The sequence below is a fragment of the Phoca vitulina genome, unplaced genomic scaffold (assembly GCF_004348235.1).
Source record: "Phoca vitulina isolate PV1807 unplaced genomic scaffold, GSC_HSeal_1.0 scaffold2, whole genome shotgun sequence".
In the NCBI taxonomy this organism is placed as follows: Eukaryota; Metazoa; Chordata; class Mammalia; order Carnivora; family Phocidae; genus Phoca; species Phoca vitulina.
In genome coordinates, this window is record NW_022589705.1 from 32,571,651 (window position 1) to 32,593,532 (window position 21,882).

Consider the following 21,882-nt stretch of genomic DNA (forward strand, 5'->3'; position numbering starts at 1 on the left):
GTTAAGGATATGTGCGGCATTTATGGAAGAGCCGGAGCTTGTAATCTGTTCAGAATGAGAAAAGCATGATTAGCATTTGTTCTCCTGTAACCTTAATTCAGCTCTTGAACCTGAATTGGACCAAAAAGTTTTTTATATTTCCCCTTTTGCTGTGCTTATCTTTTGAGAATAGCTATTGAAGTTATCAGTTTCCAAAACCTTTGTCACCATCCATTAACCCAAATTCATCCTCCTTCATTAGTTAACAAAGTTTGCTTTCTTTGCATGCTGGAAGAAAGATAACATTGTTGTGAAATCTCACCCATGGTGTGTGATCTGTGTCATCACAGAAGAGAAAAAGGAACAGCAACAGGAGTTTGTTTGTTTGTTTGACAACTGAATATAACAGCAATAAACATTTTAAGTGCACCATCTCTTTTAATTTGGGATGTTTAAAGAAACCAGGATGGTTGTTCAAAGCCCTTTCTGAAAAGCCCCTCTACTCATACGCTGGATCCTCCCCCATTTCGCCTTCTCAGAAACATCACTTCTACATTTGTGTCCTCTTCCCCTGCATCTTCATATGCTCCCTCTTTTCCAAATCATGGTGCAGAAATTCTGGAATATCACCCAACTTTATAAAAACAACCTTATCTTTTTTTTTTTTTAACAATTTTATATATTTACTTGAGAAAGAGAAAAAAGTGTGCACAAGTGGGGGGAGGGGCAGCAGGAGAGAGACTAGCAGACTCCCCGCTGAGTGGGGAGCCCAACACCAGGTTCAATCCCAAGACCCCAAGATCATGACCTGAGCTGAAGTCAGACGCTTAACCGACTGAACCACCCAGGCATCCCCCAAAAAACCTTATCTTGAGTCCACATTTCCTTCATGTGCCATTTTTCTAAATCTCTTTAGAGCAGAACTTCCCCAAAGGGTTCTCCCTACTTGTCATCTGCACTGTCTCTTTTCCTAATCTCTCTCTCTCATTCCCTATCCCTGCTTCTCTCTCCTTTTCTAGCCTTGTCTCTCATTGCGATGAATCTGAATGTTCCCCATCCCCTAGGCAGTGTTCTGATTTTCATGCCTAGATTTGTTCTGCCTGTTTCTAAATTTTGTATAAATGGAATAATAAAGTATGTGTTTAGTTTTTTTGCCCAACATAATGTTTTTTGAGATTCACCCAGTTGTTGCTTGTATCAATAACCCATTCTTTTCGTTATTGCTTAACAGTATGGCTATGCCATGGTTGTATTATTTTTTTTGTTTGTACTCTATCCTTTTGTTGATGGATATTTGGGTTGTTTCCACTTTTTAGCTATTATGAATAAGGCAACTATGAATATTTCTTGTAAAAATATTTTTGTTGGCATATGTTTTTATTTCCCTTGGATAAGTATCTAGGAGAGGAACTGTTAGATAATTGGGTAGTATATTTGTTTAACTGTAGAAGAAACTGCTAATTTTGACAGTGGTTGTAGTATTTTTATACTCCTGCCAGAAGTGTATGAGAGTCCCACTTGCTGCACATTCTCACGAACATATGTTGTTGTCAGTATTTTAATGTTGGCCAGTCTAGTGTGTGTGAAGTGGTAGGACATTTTGGTTTAAATTTGCACTTCCCTGATGAACACCTTTCATGTGCTTATTGGCCATTTGCACATCTCTTTTTGTAAACTGTTCAAATCTTTTGCCCACTTTTAAAAATGGGGCTGTTTTTCTTTTTATTATTGATTATAGTAGCTTTTTTTATATTCTGTTTACAAATCTTTTGTTAGATGTATGTATTGTAGTAATTTCTTGCAGTCCATTGCCTGCCTTTGTATTTGCTTACATGGTATATATTTTTAAGAACAAGTCTTTAATGTTCATGCTGCCTACTTTATCAACATTTTCTTTATGGCCAGTGTTCCTTTTTGTGTCCAATTTAAGAAACCTTTACATACTGCAAGGTGATGATGTTCTTTTATATTTTCTTCTCCAAGTTTTATGGATTTAGCTTTTATAGTTAGATCTACAATCTATCAGAAATTTGTGTACTAAGTGAAATAGAGGCTGAAGTTTATTTATTTTTCCCTAGGTGTATCCTATTGTTTCAGTACCATTTGTTGAAAAGATTTTGTTTCTCCCCATTGAATCATCTTTATACTTCAGTCAAAAATCTCTTGATCATATATATATATCTTCACAAATCTTTTTCATAGATTTTTTTGGTCTATCTTTACACTAATACCACATACATATGACCTAATTACTGTAACTTTGTAATGAAATCTTAAAATCCAGCTTTATTTTGCCTTCTTTTTTGATGTTGTTTGCTGTTTTAATTCCCTTTATATTAAAATAGAAATTTTAGGATATGTATGTCAATTTTAATAAAATTCTTCGGGGGTTTTGAGTAGGATTACATTGAATCTATACATCAATTTAAGTAAAGTTAACATCTTAACATTAGTGAGTCTTCTACTCTATAAACATGGTTTTTTCATCCATTTGTTGAGGATTTCTTTAATATTTAATATTTCTCAGAATAATTTGAATTTCTAATATACATGTTTCACTTGGTTTTGTTAAATGTACTGCTAAGCATTATAAATTTCAGTGCTTTTCAAATGGAAAACTCGTACTTTCCAATCTTTTGCTAAAAACTCTTACTTTCCAGGGCGTCTGGGTGGCTCAGATGGTTAAGCGTCTGCCTTCAGCTTGGGTCATGATCCCGGGGTCCTGGGATCGAGTCCTGCATCAAGCTCCCTGCTTCTTGGGGAGCCTGCTTCTCCCTCTGCCTTTCTCTCTCTCACTCTCTCTCTGTCTCTCATGAATAAATAAATGAAATCTTAAAAAAAAAAAACCTCTTACTTTCCAATTTTTTATTACCAGGATACAGACATATAATTGCGTTTATTATCTTGTATCCTAATTTTATAGGGTATACTCTTCATCCTTCACATTTCTGCCTGGGATGAGAGCCCTTGAGAGTATTTCCTTTCTTACATAATATGGCTCCTCAATTTCTTGCATTTAATTCATTTGTGGTTCTTTCTATCCTCAGTATTTTAATTGGTTTTATAATACTGTGATTTTATAGTTCATCTGATTTACCTTGTTTGGGTTGGTAGAGTGAGAATGATGGTCTCTTGCAACTTTCTATGTCTAACCTAGGAGTAGAATGGCCCTAATATAGTTTTCAGTTCTGTAGGATCTGGAGTCATAGCTCCTCTTACTGGTTTGTTTTTCTGTCTTGATTTCTTGTTCAGTCCACTAGAACTTTATCAATTATTTTAGTTTTTCAAACAACCATCTTTTAATTTTGTTAACTTTCTCTGTTGTTTGTCTTCTATTTTACTGATTTCTGCTCTGATATTTATTATTTCCTTCCCTCTACTTGCTTTGGTTTTCACTTGCACTTTCTTTTCTAGCTTCGTAAGGTAGAAGTTTAGATCACAATTTTTACACATTTTTTTCTTTCCAATATATGTATTTAAACCTATAAATTTCCCTATAGGCACTGCTTTAGTTGCATTATACAAATTTTGATATGTTGTATTTTTGTTGCCATTCAATGACATATTTAATTAAAATCTATTTTAATTGAACTAAAACTTATTTATTTTTGGCTCATGAGTTATTTAGGAATATTTTGGCATTTTGTAGATCTCCTTCTGTTTTTGATTTCTGATTTACTTCTATTGTGCTCAGATAACATAGTCTATAAAATTTTAGTCTGCAGTTATTAACTTTTGTTTTTAAATGTCAATTAGGTCAGCTTTGTTATTCAAATCTTCATTATCCTGACAGGTATTTTTGTTTAGTTATTCCATCAATTCCTAAGAGAGGGATGTTAAAAGAACCAACTGTGATCATGGATTTGTCTATTTATCCTTTTAGTTTGGTTAATTTTTTTTCATGTATTTTGAACTTCATTAAGATTGTTATATGTGCATTGAAGGACAAGATCAGTAGAGTGAAAAAGCAACCAATAGAATGGGAGAAAATATTTGCAATTCATATGTCTGATCAGGGACTAACATCCAGAATATATAAGGAACAGCTACAGCTCATAAGAAAAAACAAACAACCCAACTGAAAAATGGACAAAGGAATTGAATAAAAACATCTCTCCAAAGAAGACACAGATGGTCAATAAGCACATGAAAAGATGCTCAACACCCCTAACCTTTAGAGAAATGTAAATCAAAACCACAATGAGATACTACTTCATACCCATTAAGGACAGTTGTTACAAAAGAGAGGAAGGAAGGGAGGAAGGAAGGAAGGGAAAATAAGTGTTGATGAAGAGAAATTGGAACCCCTGTGCATAGCTGGTAGAAATGTAAAGTGGTATAGCCACTGTGGAAAAGAGTATGGCTATTTCTCAAAGAATTAAATATAGAATTACTACATAATCCAGCATTTCCAATTCTGGGTATATACCTAAAAGAATTGACATCAGGTAATTGAACAGATATTTGTACACCTACGTTCATAGCAGTGTTACTTATAATAGCCAAAAAGTGGAAGCAACCCAAATGTCTATTGACAGATTAATAGATAAACAAAATGTGGTGTATACATACAATGGAATGGTATTCAGCTTTAAAAAGAAATGAGATTTTGATGCATGCTACAAAATGAATGAAATCTGAAGATATTTTCCTAAGTGAAATAAGCGAGACACCAAAGGAAAAATATTGAATGATTCCACTTATACGGGGTATCTAGAGCAGTCAACATCATAGGGATGGAAAGTAAAATGGTGGTTACTGGAGGAGCGGGGTGGTGGCAGGGGGGAAATTAGAAGTTATTGTTTAATGTGTATAAATTTTTAGTTTGGGGAGATGAAAAAGTTCTGGAAATGAATGATGGTCCTGATTGTATAACAATGTGAATGTACTTAATGCCACTGAACTGTATACCTTAAAGTTGTTAAATAGTAAATTTTATGTTATATACATTTTATAATAAAAAATGATTGTTATGTCTTTCTGATGAATATACCCTTTTAATATTATAAAATGTCCTTCTTTATATACTGATGATGCTTCTTGTCTTAAAGTCTCTTTTCTGACATTATTATACCTATACTAGGTTTCTTATGGTTAGTGATTATATATATTTTGTCATCCTATTACTTTCAATCTTACTGAATCATTATAGTTAAAGATTCTTATACACAGCTGTTTCTTACAGATAGCATATAGTTGAATCTTGCTTTTAAACCAGACTGACAATTCTGATTTTTAATTGGTTTAGACCATATGTATTTAATGTAATTATTGATATGGTTGGATTACATCTTCCATCTTGCTATTTGTTTTCTATTTGTTCCATCTGTTTACTTTTATTTTAATTTTTTCCCTGTATTCCTTTTCTATTTTTCAGTATGCCATTTTATTTTACTCACCTCCCCACTTTCTCACTCTACTTTATCCACTGCAGTGAGCAAACCAAACAGTCCCACCTCAAGGCTTTATTTTATTTTATCTGCCTATTAAGTTCTACACCCAGAAATCCTTACAACTCATTCCCTCACTTACACGCTGCTCAAATGTGACCCTGAGAGGCCTTCCTTCATCACCCTTATTTGTTCTCTTTCTTACATGGCCTTATTTTTCATTATAGCACTTTCACTACCTGATGTTATATTTATACTTGTTTGCTGATTTTTTTCTCCTCAGACTAGAATGTAGGCTCCAAAGAACAGACCTTTGTCCTTGTTTTGTTCATAAATGTATCATCAGCTTAGAAAAGGATCTGGCAAATAGAAGGCCCCCAGAAATATTTTTTGGAATAAGTGAATTAAAAGGACATGGATAAATTATTGAAATAAGGATATTTAATCACAATTAAAAGAAAATGGACTCAACCTATACTAATAATATCAACCAGATTAAAACACAAAATTTATTTAATTGTTAAGGACTGATGGCATAATATTGAAAGAAAAGAAAAAAAATACTCCACAACCCCTTAATTGTTTTTGCTTGTTGTTTGTGAAGGAAGCTAATCTTGAAACTAAATATGACAGAACTGAAATTATACAGGGAAAACAGAGCCAAGGAGACAAAGAAATTTTAAGAAAACCAAGATATTCTACATGATGTTGAGTCTCCTAGCACAGAAGGTTGTACTCTAAATGTCATTACTCCCATGACAATGGAACATGTTAGGAACCCAGAGATTTGGTGAATGGGAGTTAAGGAAACTAAGGAGAATACATAAAAACTGCGGTGCCTCGGTAGCCCAGTTGGTTAAGCATCTGCCTTCTGCTCAGGTCATGATCTCAGCATCCTGGGATTGAGCCCAGCATCAGGTTCCTGCTCAGAGGGGAGTCTGCTTCTTCTTCTCCCTCTGCCACTCTTCCTGCTCATTCTCTCTCTCTCTCTCTCTCAAATAAATAAAATCTTTTAAAAAAATATGTAAGCACTTATAAAAGAGCTACTCCTTTTTTTAAGTTTTTTGTGTTAATTCCAGTATAGTTAACATATAGTGTTATATTAGTTTGAGGTGTATAATATAGTGATTCAGCAATTCTATATATTACTCAATGCTCATCATCATAAATGTACACTTTAATCCCCATCACCTATCACCTATTTCATCCATCCCACCTCCCCTCTGGTAACTATCAGTTTGTTCTCATAGTTAAGAGTCTGTTTCTTGGTTTGTCTCTCTCTCTTTTTGCTTTGCTCGTTTGTTTCTTAAATTCCACATAGGAGTGAAATCATATGGTATTGGTCTTTCTTTGACTGACATATTTCATTTGGCTTTATAGTCTCTAGCTCCATCCAAGTTGTTGCAAATGGCAAGATTTCATTATTTTTTGTGGCTGAATTGTACACATTATACACATATACCATATCTCCTTTCCATTCATCTATGGATGGGCACTTGGGCTGCTTCCATAATTTGGCATTGTAAATAATTCTGCAATAAACTTAAGGGTGCATATTTCTCTTTGAATTAGTGTTTTTGTATATTTTTTTTTTTGGTAAATACCCAGTAGTACAGTTACTGGATCATAGGGTAGTTCTATTTTTAACTTTTTGAAGAACCAAGTCACTTTGGAGGACAAAATGACTAGTATGAATGAAGATATTGACAAGCTGAAGGAATAAGCAGAATCTAAGAAGACAAGTTTTTAAAGGAGTTAACTGTAAGGTCATGCATGTGGGTCTAAATAAAAAGTCAACAAACTACAATGATACAGAATTAGGGAAAGAGGGAGGGATCTAGCTTGGCAACAACTTCTGTTAAAAAAATGATTTGGAGATCTTAGTCAATGGACCATGTGTGATATGACCACCTATAAACTAATGTGATCTCTGTTTGCAAAAATGGGTACATTGTCTGAATGGATCAAAGATCTAAAACTAATAAAATAACTCGAGGAGCATCAGAGAAAGACAACCTGGAAGATAAAGGGACTTAAATCTTGGCATGATGGGAAAGGTTAGAAAAGCTGGAGATCACAGGCCTCGAGATAGTTTGAAAGTGGAGAAGGACATATAGGACAAAGTAGTTGCCTTCACGTATCTGAAAGCTGTTGGGGAGAAGAGGGAAGAATCATTATTCATTTTGCTTCAAGAATTAAAATTTGTACCAATGAATATAAATCTACAGTTCAGTACATTTTGAGGCAATAGAAGGAAGAACTTTCTAATAGTCAGAATAGTCTGAAGGTGGACTGGATTGTATCAGAGGGACCTAGAGAGGGTGCATAAATATATAGATTCCCAAGCCCACCTGAGAATTCTTTCCAGGACTGGGAGTCTAGGAGTTGTATTGTTTTTAAACTTCTTTGATAATTTTGATATAAAACCAAGTTTGGAAACCACCAGGTCAAACAATCTTTTTCAGATATGGTATGTAATAGGATACCAATAATTGATAGGGAGGTCAAGATGGAGTTAGACTGGATTATCTATAAAGCCTCTTCATTCCCAAACTCATAAAGTGGCATTTGTCTTTTGAATTCACTTTGGCTTGGGCCCTGCCCTTACCCTTGCAGTCTTAAGAACTTAAATTGGTCTTTGTCTTACATGTCCTGAGTCATGTTAGAAAAACTCGGGACAAAATTAAAAGTTGGTCAAAAAATGAGTAGAAAACCCACAGACTTGGAGAAAATATTTGCAGAAGACCCATCTGATAAAGGACTGTTATCCAAAACATATAAAGATCTCTTGAAACTCAACAATTAGAAAGCAAGCAACTGGATTAAAAAATGGGCCAAAGACTGTAACAGAAACCTCACCAAAGAAGATACTCAAATTGTTAATAAGTATATGAAAAGATGTTTCACATCTTATGTCATCAAAGAAATGCAAATTAAAATGAGATACCACTACACACCTATTAAAATGGCATAAATCTGGAGCACTGACAACACTAAATGCTAGAGAGGATGTAGAGCAACAAGGATTCTCATTCATTGCTGATGAGAATACAAAATGCAACAGCCATTTTAGAACAGTTTGGGGTTAATTACAAAACTAAACATACTATATGATCCAGCAATTGCTTTCCTGGTATTCACCCAAAGGACCTGAAAACTTATGTCCACACAAAAACCTGTCCACGCAGATGTTTAAATAAACTGTGGTATATCCAGATAATGGAATACTATTCAGGGATAAAAAGAAATGAGATATCAAGCCATGGAAAGACATGGAGGAAACTTAAATACATATTACCAAGTGAGCCCTGGGTGTTGTATGTAAGGGATGAATCACTAAATTCTACACTCAAAACAAATATTACACTCTATGTTAACTAACTGGAATTTAAATGAAAACAAACAAACAAAAAGAAGTCAATCTGAAAGACTATATACTGTATTATTCCAACTATGTGACTTTCTGGAAAAGACAAAACCATGGAGACAGAAAAATATCAGTGGTTTGAAACCAGGCTTGGGGTGGGGGAAAGGGATGAATTATGTGGAGCACAGAGGATTTTTAGGGCAGTGAAACTACTCTGTGTGATACTGTAACGGTGGATACATGTCATTATACATTTGTCCAGACTTACAGGATGTAGAACACCAAGAGTGAACCCTAATGTAAACTATGAAGTTTGGGTGATTAGGATGTGTCAGTGTAGTAGGTTCATCAGTTGTAACAAATGCATCACTCTAATGAGTGGTGCTGATAATGCAGGAGGCTATGTATATGTGGGGGTAGGAGGTATATGGGAAATCTCTGTACATTCCTCTCAATTTTTTTGTGAACCTAAAACCTCTCTAAAAACACCCCAATGCCAGGGTGTCTGGGTGGCTCAGTTGGTTAAGCATCTGACTCTTGATTTCAGCTCAGGTCATGATCTCAGGGTTGTGGGATAGAGCCCTGAGCCGGGATCCATGCTGAGCGGCAAGTCTACTTGAGATTCTCTCCCTCTGCCCTTCCCCCTGCTCATGCTCTCTCTCTCTCTCTCCTCCCCCCTCTCTAAAAAATAAATAGGTAAATAAAATCTTTAAAAAAACCCTGTCTCTAAAAATCTGAAAAAAAAATTAAAAGTTGGCTACCCTATACAAAGTTACCAAATCTATGTGTCATTATTTAGCGATATCTCTAGACACAATGTTAAAATTCACCAGTACTGTTGATATGCTGTATTGGACATGATAAGATGATTAAATATAATTGCAGTTTCTTTAGGGTCAAGCTGAGTCAGATTAATTTTTTTTCTCTTGCAGAAGTATTTGCCTGGGAAGCCAGATATGCTAGATCTAGTCTCACTAATGATTTTTCCCCTATTTGTCCTGTAATTGGCCTGTTGTTTATTAGAGGATGTACAGTATGAGATAGTCTTGAGTTGAGAATATTTACATAAGAACTATCATACGTATCGAATCCGGGCTCTCCTCACATGACTAGAGAATAAATTCTCAACTGTACCAAAACAATTAGAGTTAGAATATGAAGAATCAGTTTACAAATGATTACTCCCTTGCATATAGAGGATCTAGCTGTAAGTTTAGGCTAATGTCCAAATAACATCTACTTGAGATGCTATGTTTTTAGTAACAAGTATTCAGGCACATAAACCCATGGATACTGATTTAATCAGATAAGAGATTCACGATTAAGAGGACAAAGTATGAGATACTAGTGACAGTATGACAAAAAAGAAGTCAAATGGTAAAGTTCAGTTCAAGACAGAACTGAGAGTCTTGTCTTCACCCCTTATTTATTAGTTGTGTGATCTTGGGCAAGCTGCTTAATCTTTGAGTTCCACTTTCATTGTCCATAGAACAGAGATAAAAATATTGCTGTCATATTTTGTATCAACAGAATGACAGTGACATTACCTTAAGAAAGATTTGAGACTGTTCCTTTGAATAGCAGCATTTCTGCTGCCTCATTTGATGTCTCTCTACTAAGGTGTCTACTTGATGTAACAGGATGTCAAACTGAACTGTTTCTGTGCCTCAAATATGCAGCTAAATCCCCTAAAAGGAGAACAGTAGGCCTCCCATTCTAAATGCAGCCTCCCCAAGTCTTGCAGAACCTACTTAAAAAATGGTCAAACTAGCTCTTTTATCATCCTCTCCATTTTATAAAGGAGTCAAGAAGAATAATCAGAGAATTTGTCCGCTTAGTGGGTATTACATTCTTGGAACATCTACCTCCTCCACCCACCGAATAAAGTGAGGGGGAGATCTAAGAGAACCTCTTAAATTTGTAAGGGGGACTTTAATAAGAAAAAAAAAGGAGACTGGCCTCTTTTCTACAGGCGGACACATGCATATAAAATGGATTTGCTGATTTGAATAAAGGGTAAAGGAGCTGGTGAGAGATGGGCATGAAATATTATCAGGAAGAGAGGGAATGGAAATATTGCCCACAGTCGTACTACTGTTTATCTTAGTAGAGGTCTATGAGTTTCTTTTGGACCTTAGGACTCTGTAGGAGCTAGCTGGGCTTGTACCATCTGGCCAGGATGCCGACCAAGTGCCAGATGAAGGGGCACAGCAGCAAGGAGGTGCAGATAAAGAGAGGCGATTGGGAGAAACCATGTCAGGGCGTATCTCTCCTATAAGAAGTACGCAACAGGACTGAGCCTTTTAGGGTTCAGATTGCTCAGTATACCATTTATACTTGCTTTCTATGGGATTCTTATCTGCACCCCAACAGGATCACAATAATGGTGGAAAACAATAATCTCCGGCTTAGCCCCCACCGGTGAAATCCCTGGAACCCTACTTCCTGCAAATCCTTCCTATCAGTGAAAGGAGTGTCCTGTGGTCTCTTATCAAGTCTTTTGATACAGCTGACATCTACATGTCTCACCTTGTTATTTCTGCCCTGACGCTCAGCAATGGCTGTGAGGCTCCCAGGTATTTACGGTATTCTCTTCTGCTATTTTCAAGTAGCTTAGTTCCAGTTGTTGTTTGGTCCTGCTCCAGTGGTCTCCACATGGAAGGGGGAAAACACTCTTCTCTCTCTTGCTTTTTCATTTCTCATCTCTGACAGCTTGCCTCTTCCATGTGATTCAGTATTTATTATATGCATTTTCCTTTGAAGATAATGAGTGTCATCAAATGGAGAGATATTCAAAGTCATTCCTCCCCTGTGACCACCCATACCCTGCCCCCCAATCATGTCCCTTGGTCAAGTGTTGGACTTCCACTTTCTCTTCTCAGGATGGCTTCTTTCCCCCATTGGACCATCAGCATCATCTTCTTCATCCCTTCACAGTGTCTATCCAGGTGCACTGCTTGTGCTTGTGGGAAGCCTCCCTCCTAGACAGTGCAAGGATCTTAGCCCTGGCAGTCATGTGTCAGCCCCAGTATCTCTAAGGCTTTCCCAACTCCTTGAGTCTTCTTGCAGATAAGACCTGGCTGGTCTTCCTTACCAGTCTCTGGGACAACCAAAGCCCATTGGATTTTTACAGCAGTATATATTCAGTTGAAAACTTGGTTTTGGCAACCCTTTTTAGAGCAAACAGTTCTTGCAGGTGATGCTAACGGAGGAAAAGATCTGAAGAAGAGGGTGTGTGTTCACAGCATTTCAAAAATTTGCCTCCGTTTATTTTCTCTGATGAATCATATCTTCATAATCCAACATTACCATGTGGGCAATCTTAAGGCTTTGCTTTCAAAAACGCCAGTAGCTGCAGGTGATTGCTAACAACCATTCAAGTTATGTTGCAATATAATGAATAGTTACAGAGTTTAATAAAAGAGAAAGGGCCAAGCAAAAATTTGTGACAAGAATAGGGAAATGGAGCATTTAACAGGATTTGTTTTCAAGCTGTTATTTGGGAGATTTAAATAAATCCTCTTAAGTGCTCCAATTTTTTGAGCCCTAAGTGTGCCTTAGTTAGTTTTAAGATTTTTTCTTTTAACTTGGTACATGGGAGTCTTAGGAAGGACCATCCCAGTTGCTGGGTGTGATGAAGTCTTCTTTTAGGTTCATGGCAGGTTATGCTTCCACGCTAATTATACTACTTAAAAAGCTGTCTCCAGTTCTGGGGGCTTTTAAAGACAATGACAGTATTTTCAGGATTCAACCATTTTGAGATCAAAGTCCACATCCTGGGTCAGGCTAATTTGGGCAGATATTTCAGTGCTTAACGATCATAGATGCACTCCTCAACTATAAATTTCAGTTTCCTGTCATAAAAACCCCAAGAGTATATCTGTCAAAAATGGAATATTTAGATTAATTGGGTCTTTGCAATGGCATCTGGCCCAGGAGGACCTCGTCACCCCGGGTGGGTTGTGGACTGTCCTTTGGAAGACCTCCAAGCATGGAGGTTCCAAAACCTTCTTTGGTTATTCTCATCCTTTAAATGTCCTGTGCATTCGAGGGCTTCCTTTCCTAATTTAATTTTCCCCCTTCTAATGAAGATCAAGGACAGCTGGTCCATATCTGTATACAATTCCTTTATTCATGATAAAAAAATGATTAAAAAATCCTGATTTATTTGAAATACTCCTTAATTAATGAAAAAAATGAAATCCCGGTTTCTTATAAGTTCAGTAAAAATTGCTACTTATTGAAACCATAGGAAACACATTGTTTTGAAAAATGCCATTTGCCACTAAATCAAGTTTCAAGTCTCATTGTAATAAATATTTATCAAGTAGAGCAGTTTTCTTACAAGAAGACTGTCTTTATGGAAATTTAGGTAATTGGATGTGAGCCATGGGGTGATTTTCAGAAGGCTTATTTTCCAGGGAGTCCTCAGAGACCTTAGATGACACTGTTCCCTACAGTCATCCCCAGGCTCCCAAATGTACTCAACAACATACAAGGTATGACCCTGGTCGTTTTATTAATGCTTTTAACTGGTCAAGGCTGATCTGTGAGAATTAATTTAAATAACAGTGAAGTACTGAAACACCAATTAAGAGAACAACCAAATTGTGTCTAACATTTCTAAACTATCACACATTTTAATAATTTTGTAGTTTTGTACATGGATAAAGTATTTAAAAGTCAACTTTTGCTTTACAATAAGTAGATGTTCACAGCTGTGCCAACTGGCTTTCCTCATATTTCTCAATTTATGACCATTCAATGAGAATAATGTTATTTCATATCTAGAAACATTTTAATAAAAGCCTTCAGCATTTATGTCCTTTCTTCAAATGTTTAACAGATGACAGTGTATCACTCTTGATTCTTAAAGAGATAATTTGCTTTAAGCAGTATGAAAAACACAAACTTAATGTAAAACACTAAAGTATATTTCTTGGCCAGAGGCTGGAGACAGAAAAAGACTGAAACCAAGTAAATGGGGGATTCGTGTCCTTTTACAGAAATTTCCTACATCTAACAATGCAAGTGAAAGCAGCGATATAAATTATTGAGTGGTGCTTACGTGTTGATCGTGGTGCTAAGCTCTTTCCAGTATTTCATGACCCTAAGAGATAGTTATTACCTTCTCTACTTATGACTCTACTAAATAACTGAACTTCCAGAGGATTAGTGATTTGTCCAAGGTCATTCATTTAATAAGTGGCTGAGCTAAGATTTGAACCCAAGGTATCTGACTCCAAAGACATACTTTTAAGCCATCTGATGGCACTTCATTTTCCACTAGAGAAATATATCAGTTATTCACTCCTTCAGGTCTTTAAAGGTTTTCCATTTTAAAACCACAAAGTCATATGCAAGCAGTTTAAAAGGATGTTGAGCTCAGCCATCCTGAATGTCAAGACCTTGTCTTTCTTGGGAGATTTAGTCCACACCAGTGTTTCAGAGACACGTATTAGTTGCAGCAATTATATTTCTTCATTAGCAGAATTCAGAGAACAATACCTTATTCTAAAGCTGTTTTTTCTCTTTTTTTAATTGCTTGGAAGGAGACTGACTTTTCCACTTACTAAAAAAAAAAAGCTAAGCCTTTCCCTAGTTTATGTGGAATTGCCTACACCCAGTCTATCTCGTGTTGACCCTTGCTCATTAATTGCATTTCTCTTATCTCAGAAGGACTGCTCCTTGATTAAACAACTCGAGTGGGCATGATGACAGAAGAGCATCTCACATAACTGCAGTCTGTTAGATGACTTATAGATGGGGATGCTTCAAATATATTGTCTATCTAAGGATTTTGACCATTTCTCTTTCATTTTCTGTTTGAGTTTTTTGTGACCAAAAACCACTCAAGTCCTAGGAGTCATATTAACTGTAACTTAGGGCTAGAACCATCTTCAGCTTACCATATCTAGTTTGCTAGCCAGAAAGTTCTCTGGCTCTTTCTAAATAATGCAATCCAAACAAAAATAGATCAATGAGAAATTACTTTATAATATCCATTAGTCCATTACTAGAGATTCTCTATATTGGAAACCACCCTCATTATTTATAAAATTTGAGAATTTCAAAATCCAGTATATTGTACAATCAGGCTTACCTATAATTTCAATTAGTATTGAATTCTTAAAATTAAGGCCCTGTAGTTTTTCCTAAATTTTGAAGTTCAACTTACAAATATGGTTGTTATTAAAAGTATAAATTTTTTAATAACTAAGAACCATGACTTTAAGGAATTGATTATGTGTCTGATCGATTTAACAAACCAATATCTCTTTAAACAATCAGTCTCATTTACAAGCGTGGGCATTTTAAACTGCAGCTGTAAATGTAATATATTCAGTCTTCTTTTTAAGCACTTTAGGTACTTGACCAGACAAGACAGGTTTATATCTCTAATGAACAAAACTGTCTTCCAGTCTAATAAATTATTAAACATATAAATATAGTAAATCTAGTTCTCTTAAGCATTCTTATTCTGTTCACAAACTTAGTCAAAAATCTTACACCTTCAACTTGAATCACAAGTCAATTACGTATTTTAAATTGGAATCACAAGGCTAATCTGTCAGAATCTCTATTATGCCAATTCTAAATCATTACAAACACTTTAAATACTGAATATAAACAGATTGTCCCAATGATTAAAAACCTATTCTTGAACTTGACACAAAAGTATTAATACTTCATCATCTGTATAATTAATACTAAACCATCCTGGATTTGGAAAGACACTTATGAAGGGAATAGTGTTTTCATCTCAGATGTGAAATCTGAGGCTTTGCATGTTCAGGTTTATTCTTTTTATCTCAAATATGGACACCTGGAGCTCTTTTTAGTACTCTCTATGAAAACGAAGACTTCGAGTTACATCTTTAGATGAGGTTCGTGTAGCAACGCTTATCTTCTGGGTTGAAGATATGTTTTTATCTAATTGCTTCAGGTAATTTGGTTAGGTGCCAGTCTCTGCCCCCAACCAGGATATAATGAATTGCCAACAGTTTGCTCTTTATTTTCTAAATTTCCTGATGAAATTCTGGATCTTTTTCATATTCTCTTTGCCTCTCTGGGCCATAGCACTTAATGACATCTAATTGTATTCTGCATATTTCTCATACCTGTCTGATTCTCCATATAACCAGAAAGACATAGTACTGACAGACACATGTTTTGGGGAAATATATTACAAATTGGAAACTAATTTTAGTAAATTCTTGATCAAAGATAATTGGCGAGGATCACAGAAGACTGCTTTCCTCTTTCCAGGTCTTGATTAATAAATTAGTTTTTCTTACTAATTAGTTTGTGAGTCAAACTTTAAAAAAATAAATATCTTCCAAGAGGCTTTTTCAGATATACCAAAAGCACAAGCAACAAAAAAAAGTAGATAAATTGGATTTCATCAAAATTAAAAACTTCTGTTGATCAAAGGACACTATCAAGAGAGTGAAAATACAAACTGCAGAGTGGAAGAAAATATTTATAAATCACATATAATAAGGGGCTTAGTATCCAGAATACCTAAAGACCTCTTACAACCCCACAAAAAAAGACAAAAACCCAATTAAAAATGGGCATAGGATTTGAATAGATATTTCTCCAGAGATGATATACAAATGTCCAACAAGCACATGAGAAGACGCTAAACATCATTAACATTAAAGAAATGTAAATCAAAACCACAATGAGTTACCACTTCCTGCCCACTAAGGATGGCTACAATTAAAAAAAAAAAAATACAGAAAATGACATGTTGATGAGGGCGTAGAGAAACTGAACAGTGGCATGTTGCTAGTGGAAATACAAAATGGTGCAGTCACTGTGGAGAAGAGTTTGGCAGTTCTCAAAAAGTTAAATATAGAATTACCATATGACCTAGAAATTCTACTCCTAGATATATACCTAAAAGAACTGAAAACAGATATTTTAAAAAAACCTAACTTACACATGAATGTTCATGGCAGCACTTATTCACAATATCCAAAAGATGGGAACAACTCAAAAGTCCATTTACTAATGAATAGATAAACAAAACATGGTAAATCCATACAATGGAGTATTATTTACTCATTAAAAGGATCCATGCTACAACATGGATAAACCTTGAAAACATTATGCAAGCAAAAGAAGCCAGGCACAGAGGTGACATATAGCATGATTCTATTTATATGAAATATCCCCAGTTGATAAATCCACAGGGACAGAAAACAGGAGATTGGTTTTCAAGGGCTCAGAGGCCATAAGGGATGGGAAGTGACTGCTACTTAATAGTTACAAGATGTCCATTAGGGCTATGAAGATGTTTTGGAAGTAGGTTGCACAACATTTTGAATATATGAAATGCCATTGAATTGTACATATTAAAATGATTAATTCTATGTTATGTGCATTTTACCTCAATTTAAAAAGTTTAAAAATATAAAAAAGATTTTTTCAACAAAGTCCCATTTTTTATCTCTACTAAGGATGATATTGAGAATCAGATTATTGGGGCACCTGGGTGGCTCAGTTGGTTAAGCGTCTGCCTATGGCTCAGGTCATGATCTCAGGGTCCTGGGATTGAGCCCCACGTCAGGTTCTCTGCTCAGCTGGGAGTCTGCTTCTCCCTCTCACTCTCCCTCTGTGCTTTCCCCCTCTCTTTCTCTCTCTCAAATAAATAAAATCTTAAAAAAAAAGAATCAGATTATTACTTGCACTCTTTCTTGTAACTTTTCTGGTGAAATTTTGCCACTAATATGGAGGCTCTCTCATCTGTGTAAGGGGTGAACAATGTTCTACAGAAACAACTGCTCCCAGCTTTATAGGAGAAACATGACCTAACTTACTTTTATAAGTGAAATGATTGACAGTGATGACGTCAATTATGACTGTTCTTTCTCATTTGAGCTGCCAAACTTTACTAAGCACCAAGACACATAATTACTCAGGACTGAGATCAATAAAATTTTTAAAATATTTCATATATGACCCTCCCCCACATTTTTGTTTGTTTTAAGATCTGTAAATTATCTTCTGCAAACGAAATGGCTCAATTCTTGTGGTATCATGCCCTAGAAACACTTACATTCAAAACTCATAACACTGAATTCTCAGAAAAAGGTTATTAGATATGAAGTATTATTATCCCCCTTTTATAAGGAGGAGAACGAGGGACAAAGAGATGAAGTGACTTGGTCAATATACTTAGCTACTACGTGGTGAGCTAGCATTCAAACCCAGTCTTGCTTCAAAGTCCGGGTTTTAAACTAATGCTTTTCTATTCTACCTCCTAGAATTGCTTATCAAACCTATCATGTTCTAGGTGAAGGAAGATTTAGCAAGGGTAGTTTGTGCTCACCAAACACCCATATGCTGTTCTATATTTTCCAGCCTGTTTTGCAGTTGAGTTGAGATCACATGACGAATTCTGGTCTATTCACTTGCAGTAGAAATGATATGTGTCACTTCTAATCTAAAGCAGTTGAGAACAAGGGTGAGTTCTCCATGCTCTTTCTTGTCCATTTGCAAGGCTGGAAAGGAAGAAGTTTGAGATGTTGGAGATGCAAGGTGAAAGCAGCCTGGAGGATCCCTGACTCACTGTTAAAGGAAAGTTGTCTCTCTCCTCTATCCCTAAGAAGGCTACCAGACCCACATCAGACTTTGACATGAATGAGAAACAAACCTTTAGTATGTTAAGCCATGAGTTATTTTTACCAAAGCATAGCCTAGTCTAGATTGTCATTGATAAATGACATAAAGTCTTGACCCATGGGGTGGGATTTTTCCAAGGGCCTCCCGGCGTCTCCTTAGTGATTGTTATGGGTTGAATCGTGTCTCCATCCCCAAATCGTTGTGTTGAAGTCCAAACCCCAAGTACCTCAGAATGTGGCCCTTTTTTTTTTTTTTTGCAAATAGGTTCATTACAGATGTAACTAGTTAAGATGAGATCATTAGTGTGGGCTTTAAGCCAATATAACTGGTATCATTATAAAAAGGAGAAATTTGGACACAGAGGCACTCACACAGGAAGAATGCCATGTGAAGATGAAAGCAGAGAGGAGAGGCCTGGAACCGAATCCACCCGTCCTTACCACGGTCAGAAGACACCCTGCCGATGGATTGGTCTCAGTGTTCCAGCCTCCAGAATGGTGAGACAATAAGTTTCTGTTGTTTCAAGCCACCCAGGCTGTGGCTCTTTCCTGTGGCAGCTCTAGCAAGTGAAGGTAGTGATGCACATACGCCACCCCCACGTGGGCTGCCGGCGCAGCGCCCTCTGAGCTCGGCCGACTGACCAGCGCCTGAGCACTGCGCATGCGCAGCTTTCCTTCCCCGCTAAGTCCATTAAGAACTACCATGAGCCTGTTAAGAATCCTTTGGGACACTGGATAAAACCGCTCAAATGAAGTAATAATTCCTCTGTTTTAAAGCAAAATCCATTTATAAACAAACATGGAAGGGATTACAGGGTGAAAAAAGATGTTCAAACAATGATAGGAAGTGTATTATAAATACATGGTATGGACAGAACTTGAGGCCAAGCAAGACAATTTTAAGGTCTGAAATTGAAATTTTTCACTAATAAATTCTTTACCCTGTGACAAAGGGGAGCCTCGAATGGGAGAGCTCACTAACCCCTGGGAGCTTGTTCAGACACCGATAGCAAACTCAATCTTCCTGGACCAGGCAGAGGTCGAGCCCAAAATGGAATCCTTTTTCTTTTTTTTTTTTTCCGTGTCTGCCTGTGGATTCTAGCTACTCCCCTGATTGTCTGAGCTACTCTCTCTGCATTGTAAGTGAGATACATACCTGGGGCTAGTAGGAAAGAAAGATGCCTTCCTCATCTTGGCGGCCTGAGCTTGCGAAAGGAACGAGCTTCAAATTCCAGCCTTACAAAGGAAATATTCTGGGGCAAACAGCATCCTTGTAACAAGTCCATACAATACAGCAAAGGCCCTGCCAGGTAGATCTGGACCTAAAAATTGCATGAAGAACAACTTTTTTCTTTGAACAAAAACTAACAGATGGTTAACAAATCGCCCCCAGCTAACCCCAAGTGATATGCCTTGAATCTGAACTGAGCAATCCAGGCCCGTGTGCAATTTACAATCTTCATTGTTTTCTCCTCACATACCCTGAGTAGAAGCAGATTAACCACTATGAAAAGTGGTTGGCCTTGCTATTTATTTACATAGATGGCTTTTATTCCCTCAACAGAGAGTTTGGAAAAGTGGTTTTGCTTTGCCGGTCTACCCGTCACGTTCCCTGGCTATGCCTTTCTTCAAATACCCTCCAGCGAGGTTTGTTTAGTGAAAGTTGTAAGGAGGTAAGATATTGATTGCCAGGGGATATTACAAACCAATAACCCGTGCTAGGCAGGGACTCGCAGGAGCATAATGAGTTATAATTGGGGGCTGGGATTGTGAGGCGAAGGGAAATCGTTTAAACAGGACTTCAGTTTCCACTCCGGATAGTACAAGACTGCTATACCTGTTTTCCCACCGTGCGCTTCCTTGTGCTGAAGGAGGAAAACCTGAAAAGTGGAAAGAAACGGTTGCCTCCATGGCAGCACACCAGGTCTCTGAGCTCAGGATGTATGTGCCAAAATAGAAATCCCCTAGTCAATCGGCAACCATTTAATGAGCACATCTCTTCGATTCAGTTCAGTTATTTGTTGAGCTCTCATTTTGTGCACAGCCATGATAGGAGCTGTAGAGATGTAAACTTGAAGCAAATAGAGTCTTGCCCTCCAGAAGTTCATAAAGACGATAAAATGGACACGCAGGTAACTAATGCAAGGCCCATTGCGATGAGTATCCTAACCTAATCCAATTTCATTAAGCAAAGATTCATTCATTTTCTACAAGGAGCATGGAGAGACAGTAAAAGTAAAATTCGGAATGACCTCATGGAGGAGGTGGGGTTTTCTCAGGGCCTGAAGGATCGGTCTTTGGCTGACCCAGTGGGCATTCCCAGGTGGAAAGGGTATGCATAGACTAAGCTGGAAAGTGCAGGACCTTGGAGGAGTGAAGAAGTGGGGAGGATGGAACCCGGGATGCACGTGGGCAGGAGGGTCGTGAGGAAGGTGGTTGGGGATGAGACATATCTCAGAGGAGATTTCGAAGAGTGATACACATAGAGCTGTGCTTTGGAATAGTAGCCTGCCATTTATATAATTTGAGGGGCCCTCTTTAAGAAAAAGAATAGAAAATTGTGGACGTAAACTTACATATATAAATTAGAAATTATTTAGAATAAAAAAAACCTCACCAAATTATTGGAGCCTTGAAGATTCAGGTCTCCATCCTCTGAGACTTTTTTTTAGGTGAGTTACCAGCAGTGCCTACATCAAAATGCTCATGATTGCAACCTTCACTCCTTCCGCACTAGGACGCTCTATAACTCCCAGCATGTCCAAGACCCCCAGGAGCCTGTTCTAGTAATGCGCCCAAAGGATTCAACCTCTTTAGCTTCACAGTAAATCCATCTGTGCAGAAGTCTCAAATTTTGCTGATTCCATACCAGTAAAAATTTTGAGCATGTACCCCGACTGTGGCAAAGGCAATGGAGTGCCATGACTAGTCCCCTCCAGGTGAAGCACTTACCCCTGTGCCTAGGAGGGAGTATTTATGATTAGGAGCATCTTCCCCTCAGCCTGAAACATAGGGTTTAAGAGGGACCCAACAGCTCCCTAAAAGAGTGGAAGTGGGTGGATATTTGTGCTACCCAAATAGTATTTAAGGTCTACACAACCAAGGTCAGGTTGGAACGAAGAGATTGGAAAAGGGAAAGTCTTCAGGTAGGAGCCTGGTTAAACAGGTCTGGAAGGATAATGCCTTGGATGAAGCTCTTTTTTTTTTTTTTTAAGATTTATTTATTTATTTGAGAGAGAGAGAATGAGAGCGAGAGAGAGCACATGAGATGGGGGGAGGGTCAGAGGGAGAAGCAGACTCCCCGCTGAGCAGGGAGCCCAATGCGGGACTCAATCCTGGGACTCCAGGATTATGACCTGAGCTGAAGGCAGTTGCTTAACCAATTGAGCTACCCAGGCGCCCCATTGGATGAAGCTCTTGACCATGGGAAAAGCCACGAAGGAACAGAGGGGATTAAGAACACTTGGACATCACAGCATTCACCACCATTTGTGTATCTGTAACAGCTCGGCAA